The sequence below is a fragment of the Palaemon carinicauda genome, chromosome 43 (assembly GCF_036898095.1).
Source record: "Palaemon carinicauda isolate YSFRI2023 chromosome 43, ASM3689809v2, whole genome shotgun sequence".
Classification (NCBI taxonomy): domain Eukaryota; kingdom Metazoa; phylum Arthropoda; class Malacostraca; order Decapoda; family Palaemonidae; genus Palaemon; species Palaemon carinicauda.
Window position 1 is genome coordinate 29,540,000 of NC_090767.1, and position 10,000 is coordinate 29,549,999.

Sequence of the window (10,000 nt, forward strand, 5' to 3'; positions counted from 1 at the left end):
TGACATTCCTTATGCGAGCGGCTACAATGGTCGCATGCACACACACACACACACACACATAGCCTACAGTTCTTTTGCCTCGTTGTTGCAGTTATTATTATTATTATTATTATTATTATTATTATTATTATTATTATTATTATTATCTGACCTTTTCCTTTAGAATCTTAAGAAAAAAAACACATAGAAAATGTTCAGTTTTGATTATCATTTTTCTCAACGTTCTTCTTCTTCTTCTTCTCCTTCTTTCTCTTTCTTCTTTTTCTTCTTCTTCTTCTTCTTCTTTCTCTTTCAGCTATTAGCTTCAGTGTCAACGACGTCAGCAGCGTCAGTCGCCCCATCCCTTTCTTGGAGGAGGATCCAGTTGTCGATGTCTATGTCGAGGACGTCAAGGAAGAAGACATCGAGAAGGTTGGGGACATCCTTCGGACATTGCAACCACAGGATGCAAGGAGGTGAGGAGACATCATTCCTTATAAAGAGAGAGAGAGAGAGAGAGAGAGAGAGAGAGAGAGAGTATTATTATTATATCATTATTATATTGTTCATTATTAAGTTTACCTAATACTCTGAGAAAATAGGCCTGTCAAAATAGATATGGATATATATAGGCCTACTCTGAGTACCCTTTCACACACACACACACACACACACACACACACACACACATATGTACGTGGAAATCCCTTAGAGTTTATCCTCTTATGCCCATATAAGGACATAGGAATGCATCGAGTGAAGTTGGAATTCCTCGTTGCACTCTTTTTTATTCTATTATCAGGAACACACACACTCCCTCACTCACTCTGCCGCTCTCTCTCTTTCTCTCCATTGTTACTCGGTCAAGAAAACAATTGCTGTGTGTGTTCACTTGCGTGTGTGTGTGCGTGTGTCTGAATGCACATGTCCATCTTAACGAAACAAGATAACAATAAAAGCATAAATAATGAATAAATGTGGATGACATCATTTCCTTTCTTCTTCTTTTCATTTCATTTCATCCCATTTTATTCCTTTCCTTCTTCCCAACAGATCGTTCCTGTCAATCCAGTTTCCTCCGTGTTCCCTGGGGAGGACGAGGAGCCCTGAGGTCATCCTCAGACTCCTCGCCTCCTTGAAGGGAGTCAGGGTGAGAGGCTACATCGGGTTCCCATATGATGAAGAACCAGATGACGAAGCCTTAGAAGAAGAGATGAATCTTAAGGCAAAGGAATCCACCGGATGTGAAGATGGTGTTGAATGGTGAGTTTGCTTCTTCTTTTTATACTTCTTCTTCTTCTTCATAGGTGTTGTACGATCTCTCTCTCTCTCTCTCTCTCTCTCTCTCTCTCTCTCTCTCTCTCTCTCTCTCTCTCTCTCTCTCTCTTCCACCAAAGTTCCAAACCTTTCAGTAGGTGATGAACCAGGATAAATAAACTGTATTCAAAATTTTATTTCTTTAAGATTTGGCTTTTGCTTTTATTATTATTAGTAACTATTTTCAAGACGATATATATATATATATATATATATATATATATATATATATATATATATATATATATATATATATATATATATATATATATATATATATATATATATATATATATATATATATATATATATATATATACAGAGAGAGAGAGAGAGAGAGAGGGAGAGAGAGAGAGAGAGAGAGAGAGAGAGAGAGAGAGAGAGAGAGAGAGAGAGAGAGAGAGAGAGAGAGAGAGAGGGGGAGAGAGTTATGTATAGCAATTTCCATCTTATTATTATATCCATTTATTCTGTTAAAATTATCTGATCATGTGTGTTTGCACCTCAGTGTTTCTTGTTCCCTTCAATTATCTCCTCATTGCCTTTAACTCTCATCATATTCTTCTTTTGCCTTTCCTTTATTATCATTATTACTCCTTTTTATAATGAATATAGTAATCTTCGCCTATATTTTCTTTTGGGTTTATTCATTGAATTTATCCAAACTCTATTTCTTAATGGTATTGTTTTCATTCTTCATTATTATTATTATTATTATTATTATTATTATTATTATTATTATTATTATTATTATTATTATTATTAATATTTTGTTTATTTCTTTATTCGACAGGTTACCTGATATTTTTTTCTGAAGAAGGAAAATAGAAGAAATGGAACAAAAGGAAGTTCTTCTTGCAAGAGTCACAGCTTCCAAAATCTAATTCACGTTGAAGTCTTTGGAAATAATTATGATCATAGTTGGACAACAACAACATTTTATATATATTTTAGGTATTTTGGAAATAACATAAAAACATTACTATTTTTAAGAAATTAAAAGGACAATGATATCCTTGGTTCAAGTATGTCTCCCTTTTCTTAATGGTTAGTATATATAGATCACTTCTATATATATATATATATATAATATATATATATATATATATATATATATATATATATATATATATATATATATTATATATATATATGTGTGTGTGTGTGTATAAAAATATAAGTATAAATATAAATATATAAATATATCAATTTTCAGGGAATGTTTAATATTTCTTCATGAAAACCTTTTGTTTTCGGGAATTGTCAACTTTTATTGTTATGCTTATAATGATTAGATTATAATATTCACTTTCTGATCATAAAGTTCAGTTCTGTAAGGGAATGTTATAAATCTATCTATCTATCTATCTATCTATTATATATATATATATATATATATATATATATATATATATATATATATATATATATATATATATACATATATATATATATATATATATATATATATGTGTGTGTGTGTGTGTATGTGTGTGTGTGTGTGTTTGATATATTTGTTTAATCATGTGTCAGACATCTACTTGACAATAACAAATGTGAGGGAAAGTTCAACGTCTTTATATAAAAACCTATTTTTTTGGGGGGGGAAACCTTTATTATTATGTTTATTGTTATAGTAATTCTCCTGTTTGTACTATTTATTTGTATATATTATCAGAACTATGCTCTTGTTTAATCATTTAATGCAACTATTTTTTTTTTTTTGAGGTGACAAAATAGTGCATGACTTATATCATGTCATATTCTTAGCAAAATGCTGCAAGACTTGAATGTACAAAGACTCATTATAATTAATTGTCTAACATCTATTCATGACAATCAAGTCTTACCGGGTGATAGTAGAGGCGATGGTAGGTAATAAGTAACAGTGGAAATCATCAGAAATAAATCTCTGAATGAAAACAAATGTTGTTTTTATTACCTTTAACGTTTTATTTTTCAATATTAGCCTACAGGGAGTCTCTCTCTCTCTCTCTCTCTCTCTCTCTCTCTCTCTCTCTCTCTCTCTCAGTGGAGGGGAATGATGACAACAATCCTACCTAAGTCCTTCAAAGGACTCATATCATTCAACAAAAAAGAAAAGAGAAAAAGTGATCTTAAACCATTTCAGACAGGTGAGTTCTTTGTTCTGTATTTGATTAGTTTGAACAATAAAGTAAACTTATCATAAAGTATAACTTTTTCTTTGGATGTACATGTTAAAATGGACCAGTTTTGCTTCTAAGGAATCATATTATTATAGTAAATCAATGTAGTTTTGCAATTAAGGATCAAAGTAAAGGATTATCACACCAAGCTTTTTATTGCAGAGATTTGATCTTTTGTAAAACGCTTAAACTTTGTAATGGCCTCATATGTTGATGCTGTTTCCTATTGTAGATCAGATGAACTGGTAGAACAGAAGACTGACTGACTGATTGACTGGCTGACTGTTGCACAGGGATACAGTTCCTCATCATCTGTTGGACCTAAGAGAAGGTGATATGTTAGGCCAGCGTCCGTCAGACCCATGAAGTCAAATTCTTATCAGAAAGTGAAGAAACACAGAACTGAAGCTGACATTGGAGAAGAAAATAATAATATGAGGTAGGATTTTCAGGCTAAGAATTTTGAGTTACTGTACTTTATGCATTGTATCAAATGGTTACTTCTTTTAATCAATGGAATGAAAATGTAAGGTTTGTAGTTAATGCTCCTAATTAAAGGAATAAAAAGGGTAATATTTTAAGTTACTATTTCTAATTGATTGAAGTAAAAGAGTAACGTTAATACAATTAGACTAATTTTCGAATACTTTCATTCTCTCACACAAAGAAATATAAATTTTTACTATATAAAAGGTAATGATTTCTTCTATATCAACATGAAACAAACAAAGGTAGATTAAGTCAGGTGTATCTCTCTTATTTTCATGCAGACAGAAAGACCGAAGGAATAGGAGGGAGGAACACAGGAGTAATTATCAGTAAGTGTAGCTTGAGGTTTTTCTTTTTCTCTGCTGTCTTCAAGTTGATTAGTTTTCTCAAATAGAAGAGAAAATGTTTTTCTGGTGTTTCAGGCAATCTACTATTATTTTTAGATAATAATTATAAAAGGTACCTACTTATAATGGTTTTAAGGCATTGCATTTATTTCACCAATTCATCATTGACCATTAAGTAAGAGGCATTTGATAATTCTGTTTTTCAAAATAACTATTTTTTGTACGTTTATTGTATGTTTGCAGGGAAATGATCAAGTGACGAGCTTCTCTTTGGGAGTTCCTCCCTCTTCTCTAATGGTGCTTTCATCAGCGCTATAGAGAAATGTCATTCGGACATCTCCCTGCACTCAGCGAGTCCTTCCTTGCAAAGACCTGAGCTACACCTTGACTAGAGTATCAGAGGCCAGGATCGACAAGGGAAGCTCCAAACCACGGCTGGTGGTACGAGGTGCTTGACATACTCTGTCTAAAGTGGCTCTCCTCACCTCAGATTTTTATTCTGGAGGTTGGGCACACTGAGTGCAGCCAATACCTGAGCGGAAGTAGAGAGTTTCTCCAAAAGAATTTATAGATAATATTCTGAATTCAGGAACCAGAATCTGACATCAGGGATCAGCCCCAAGACAGGTCTTCAAAGCTTATCTCGGATTAATGGTGGTAATTACCAGACTCAGTCATTCCTTAACTTACACCTTCTCTAGAGTCATCTTCTTCCTCTTCTTTGTATAGACATTCTTTTCTACAACTGCTTTATTTTACTCATTATTCTTATCAGACAATTTGGTCAAAACTGAATTATAATTATCAGAAGTATATCATTTTCCGTGAATTTATATCATCCATTTTATGATATATAATACTGAATAGATCTGCTCTGCCACTACACATTCTTATTAATTCAGTTGATCCATTTTGTGAAGATATATCACATGATTTTTATTGCAGACATTCTATCTATTGTATGGCACTTAAACGTTGTAATGCACTCTTATGTTGATGCTATTTCCATTTTACAGATCAGATGAACTGGTAGAACTGAACATTGATTGACTGACTGACTGAATGACTGACTGACTGACTGGTGCACAGGGATATTGACCACTGTCATCTATTGGACACAAGAAAAACTGATATGTTAGAGCAGCTTCAGTCAGACCCCTGAGTCAACTTCTGATGAGAAAAGAAACACAGAACTGAAGCGGACAAAAAGATGAGGTAAGATTTTCAGGAAAAAACTACTCAAAATGAATTGAAGGGAAAAAAAATAAAACCTGAATTCACTGTTCCTAATTAATTATATGGAAAGAGTAAAATTACCTTCCGTTCGGTAACTCTTGCACAAGTTTTTTATATTGTCATTTTTATTGATACAATCATTGTTAAGATTACTATTTTTTATGATAAATAGATATTTCTTTGATAATTTACTACATGAGACCTATATTAGATCCTTTTTGTATTCCAGCACTTTCGTCTATTTAGCTTAGGGTTTTCAAACATTCAACTCCTGTCTTTAGAAAATAACTGTAAAAATTCCTCTTTTAAATAATTTCATCATATGGATATCACTTAGCTAATTTGTCTTCAGGCATTAAGCAAGATGCATTAAACATATTTTCTTTTTCACAAAGATTAATTCTATGTTTATTACACGTTTTCAGGAGAATTGTTTGTTGAGCTTCTTTTGGTAAAGTCCATCATTTATTCCAATGGCACTTGCATCAGCCCTGTGGTGAGAGGTCATTCTTATACTAAATCTCTTCTCGTTTTTTATTTAGGAGTCTGAGCATTCTGCATCTAACCAGTACTTGGGCAGGGGTGGAGACATTTTTCCTATCGGCTGTAAAACTGCAAGAGCCTGTGTATGACTGGAAGGGCCAGGCAATGTACCTAAACAACAGACATTATCTGCATTCTGGAAATAGAGTCTGACCTCAAGGAAAAGGTCATCTCTCAAAGTGTTAATTCCTTCACTTCTCATCTCGGATTGATATCGGTGAGTACCAGACACAGCCATTCCTTAACTTTGTCCTTCTCTAGAGTCATCTTCCACTTCTTTGCACAGAGCCTCCTCTCTTCAACTTCTATATTTTTCTCAAGATTTATTGCTGGATGATTTGTTTGACGCACAATTAATATTTCTCCTTTTCTCTTTTTGCGACAAATTCACAAATTAAAAGACTTGGAATGAAGGAGCCATTTGATTCCAGATTGGCCTTTTAAATGTAAATTTTACTTTGATCAATAAAAATAAATCTGAAATGTTTCCATATGAACATTCTTCTCTCATAAAAGGTAATTGGAAAACTGAGATATATGATCCTTTTTTTTATCAGTTCCTTCAATTGCTATTTTATATACTTTATTATAAGTTTCTTATATTAGTTTCATTTAATTGCAGATTCAAATAACCAAAGAAGAGTAGTCTAGTCTCCTTAAGAAGCAAGACGAGGACATCTTTATCCCAGCAAATCATCTGGAATCCACTTAGGTGATTAGAGCCTCTTGATTGATCAGAACTGAAAAGAACTCACTACTCTATCTCCTGTTTAATCACAATCTTCAGGTGAGTAACATTATAGCTTTGCTTTTGATCAGCAGACAAGTGAAACGACCTTACTAATGGATTAAGGGTAGATGTAATAGATTTAAGGGATTACCCAGCAAGCAAAATGATAATCATATAATTACAATGAAAACAAAATACTCTTTATTTCATTAGTAGCACATTCACACTCTCCATAATAAAATGAGTTAATGTGTAAAGCTATAAAGGCAACCTTCCTATCTGCAAATTTGCTACTGTACAGAAATGATTACTCTCAACATTAACTTATAGCAATATCTTTAACAATAAACATTTTTACCATGGCTGACATGAAAATTGTGAATTAATCTTTTATCTTCTCTTCCCAAAGTGGAAGATAAAATTAATGAGGCCCTGAAGCATATCCCTCATGATAATGGTGGCCCAAAGTACATGGTGATCAGTGAACTCGAATACTTGACTCTTTTTAGAATTTTATCACTTATTTCCAGGAATAAAGAACATGCATTTTGGTACAGAACCAGCACATCAGTGTACATTTCACCCCCTTCTCCAGTCTGCTTTTCTGTCCACCTGTACGTGCACAATCTCAACAACAGGTCTTCAGGTCTTCTCCTATCATGTATCATTCCACATGCTCTTCACAGGAGTTTCACTTCCACTACTCATATTATTTTCTGCTCGTCTCTACATCCAGTCCATTCTGTAGAGCTGTGCACTCCTGTTGTCATGGTTAACCTATTTCCTAAACAACTCTTATAACCCATATAAACACTTTCCTAAAATCCATAAACTTTGTAATAACTTTTGATTCCTTCTTAAAGAAAATATCATCCTGTTTTTTTCCACAGGAATCTGATCCTAAGTGAGGAAAGTCTGCAATAGTATATTGTCAGATTCTGATAACTAGCCGCAGCTAAAGGGACTGTCTGCCATGTTTTAAAGGCTGATAGAGGCCAAGGTTTATAGTGCATCAGGAAGGTCCTGTATTATGAGGCTCTCCACCTGCAGACTCCTGTCCTCAGCCTCCCAACTCTGTCTATGCCCTTCATTTCCTACCTTAATCCAAAGTACTGTCGATTTGATTATTCCCTTTTATTTAGTGAAATTCACAATCTAAAAATTTGTTAGAGAATTAGAAATTTAATATATTTCTTCACTGGTACCAGAACACAAGAAATTTTTCCTTCACAAGTTATCTTTTTTTTTCAGTTTATCTTAGTGCTGTATAATCTTTTTCTTATAATATTATATCAGTCTTACCAGGGATGATATTTTTTTCGGTTGATACATATGGCCCTTATGGAATGTATTTTTTCATCATAAAGTAAACTAGTTATTCCTTTTCACAAAATTGCACTTTTTCAAATGTACGGTGTTTTTTTACGGTTTACCAATTCATGTATACCCATTTACGACATAATTTGAATGTAAAATATTTTATAATGAATACCTAATCACTATATTATTAGAATGTGTTTTTTTTCATACTGTATGCCCATTGAGGACATAAACTGAATGTACTATTTTTTATACTGTATATCCATTTACAACATAGTTTAAATGTACTACTTCCATACTGTATACCCATTCTCGACATAAATTGAATGCAGTATTCTTATACTCTATACCCATTTATGACATAATGGGGATGTACTATTTTTCATACTGTATACCCATTTACAACATAATATGTATGTAGTATTCAGAGTCTAATTTGAATTTACTATTTTCATACTGTATACCCATTTACGACATTATTTGATTTACTATTTTTATACTCTATATCCTCTAAAAACATAGTTTGAATAAACTTTTTCTATTCTATATACCCATTCATGACATAATTTGAACGTACTGTTTTGTTAATAAACTATATATTTTTTAGCCTTCTGGAATATTTTTTATTAATATATATGCTATTATATTATGTATACCCTTCCTTGAATTCTGATTCCCACTAATGCGTGTCCAAGGTATGCGATAGGCTTAATATATATTATGTGCTATTTGGAGAATATCATCTTGTTGACATTTAATCATAAATAATATTAATAAATAAACTGGACTGTATTTTTTGTTGTTGATATTGATAATTTATGCACTGCGCCTGATTATATCGTTCAATATTTATTTTTAAAGATAGATAAAATTTTTACTGATAATATGCTATTGTTGATACAATAAATTTATCCCTAATAATAACTGCATTTGATATGAACCTTTTATTACCATCATAAGGACACTAGGTAAAAGTGGTATATAGTGATGGTAAGGAAGGGGGGAGGAGGGATTCTTCACGTGTACGTGTCTTCCTTGTTTCCTTGTTGTTTCTAATCAACAGATCTGAGTTGATGTCACAGAGAAATGTGACGTTGATGCAACGGACGATGTCGTAATGTCATGGTCAAGTGATGATGACATTTTAGATTTGTTTGCTGAGTGAGGAGATGTCCCTCATCATTGTTAATCTCAGTACAGGAAGGTGTGAATTCTCTCTCTCTCTCTCTCTCTCTCTCTCTCTCTCTCTCTCTCTCTCTCTCTCTCTCTCTCTCTCTCTCTCTCTCTCTCTCTCTCTTTTGAATGATAATAATAATAATAATAATAATAATAATAATATTAAAACTTATAAAAAAAATCCTTCATATGTTAATCAATATTATGATATCTTTATATCAGTTTGCATCTTAGACCAGAAACTCGTCCTAAAATAGAATATAACTTCTAACGAAAAAGAGTCTGTCCAATAATTGTAACAGAGGGATTCTGTCATTTTTTTTCAAACTTAAATATTGTTCCAACACCAAAAATCATATATAGCTGAAGCCTTCTTATTAGTATTAACTTTAGTATCTGAATTCATAAAGAATCATCTTAATCTATCTTGCATAAGCTTATTAGTTTGACTTTTTCCATAAAATTCTATGTTATTATTGCGTTAATCTTTGATTTAAATTTTTTGTTTTAATGGATTTATGATAGATTAAACAAAGTTATTTGTTTCAATGCAAATACAAACCCTAATCATTTCTTTGGGGTAGTTCTGTATTATTTTCTACGACGAAAATAAAGAAATATTTTGGGTCTGGCAATATTGTATGGTCCCATCATGTTCCCACCCGACTTTGCTGCGTCGGAGCTTCATCATCACT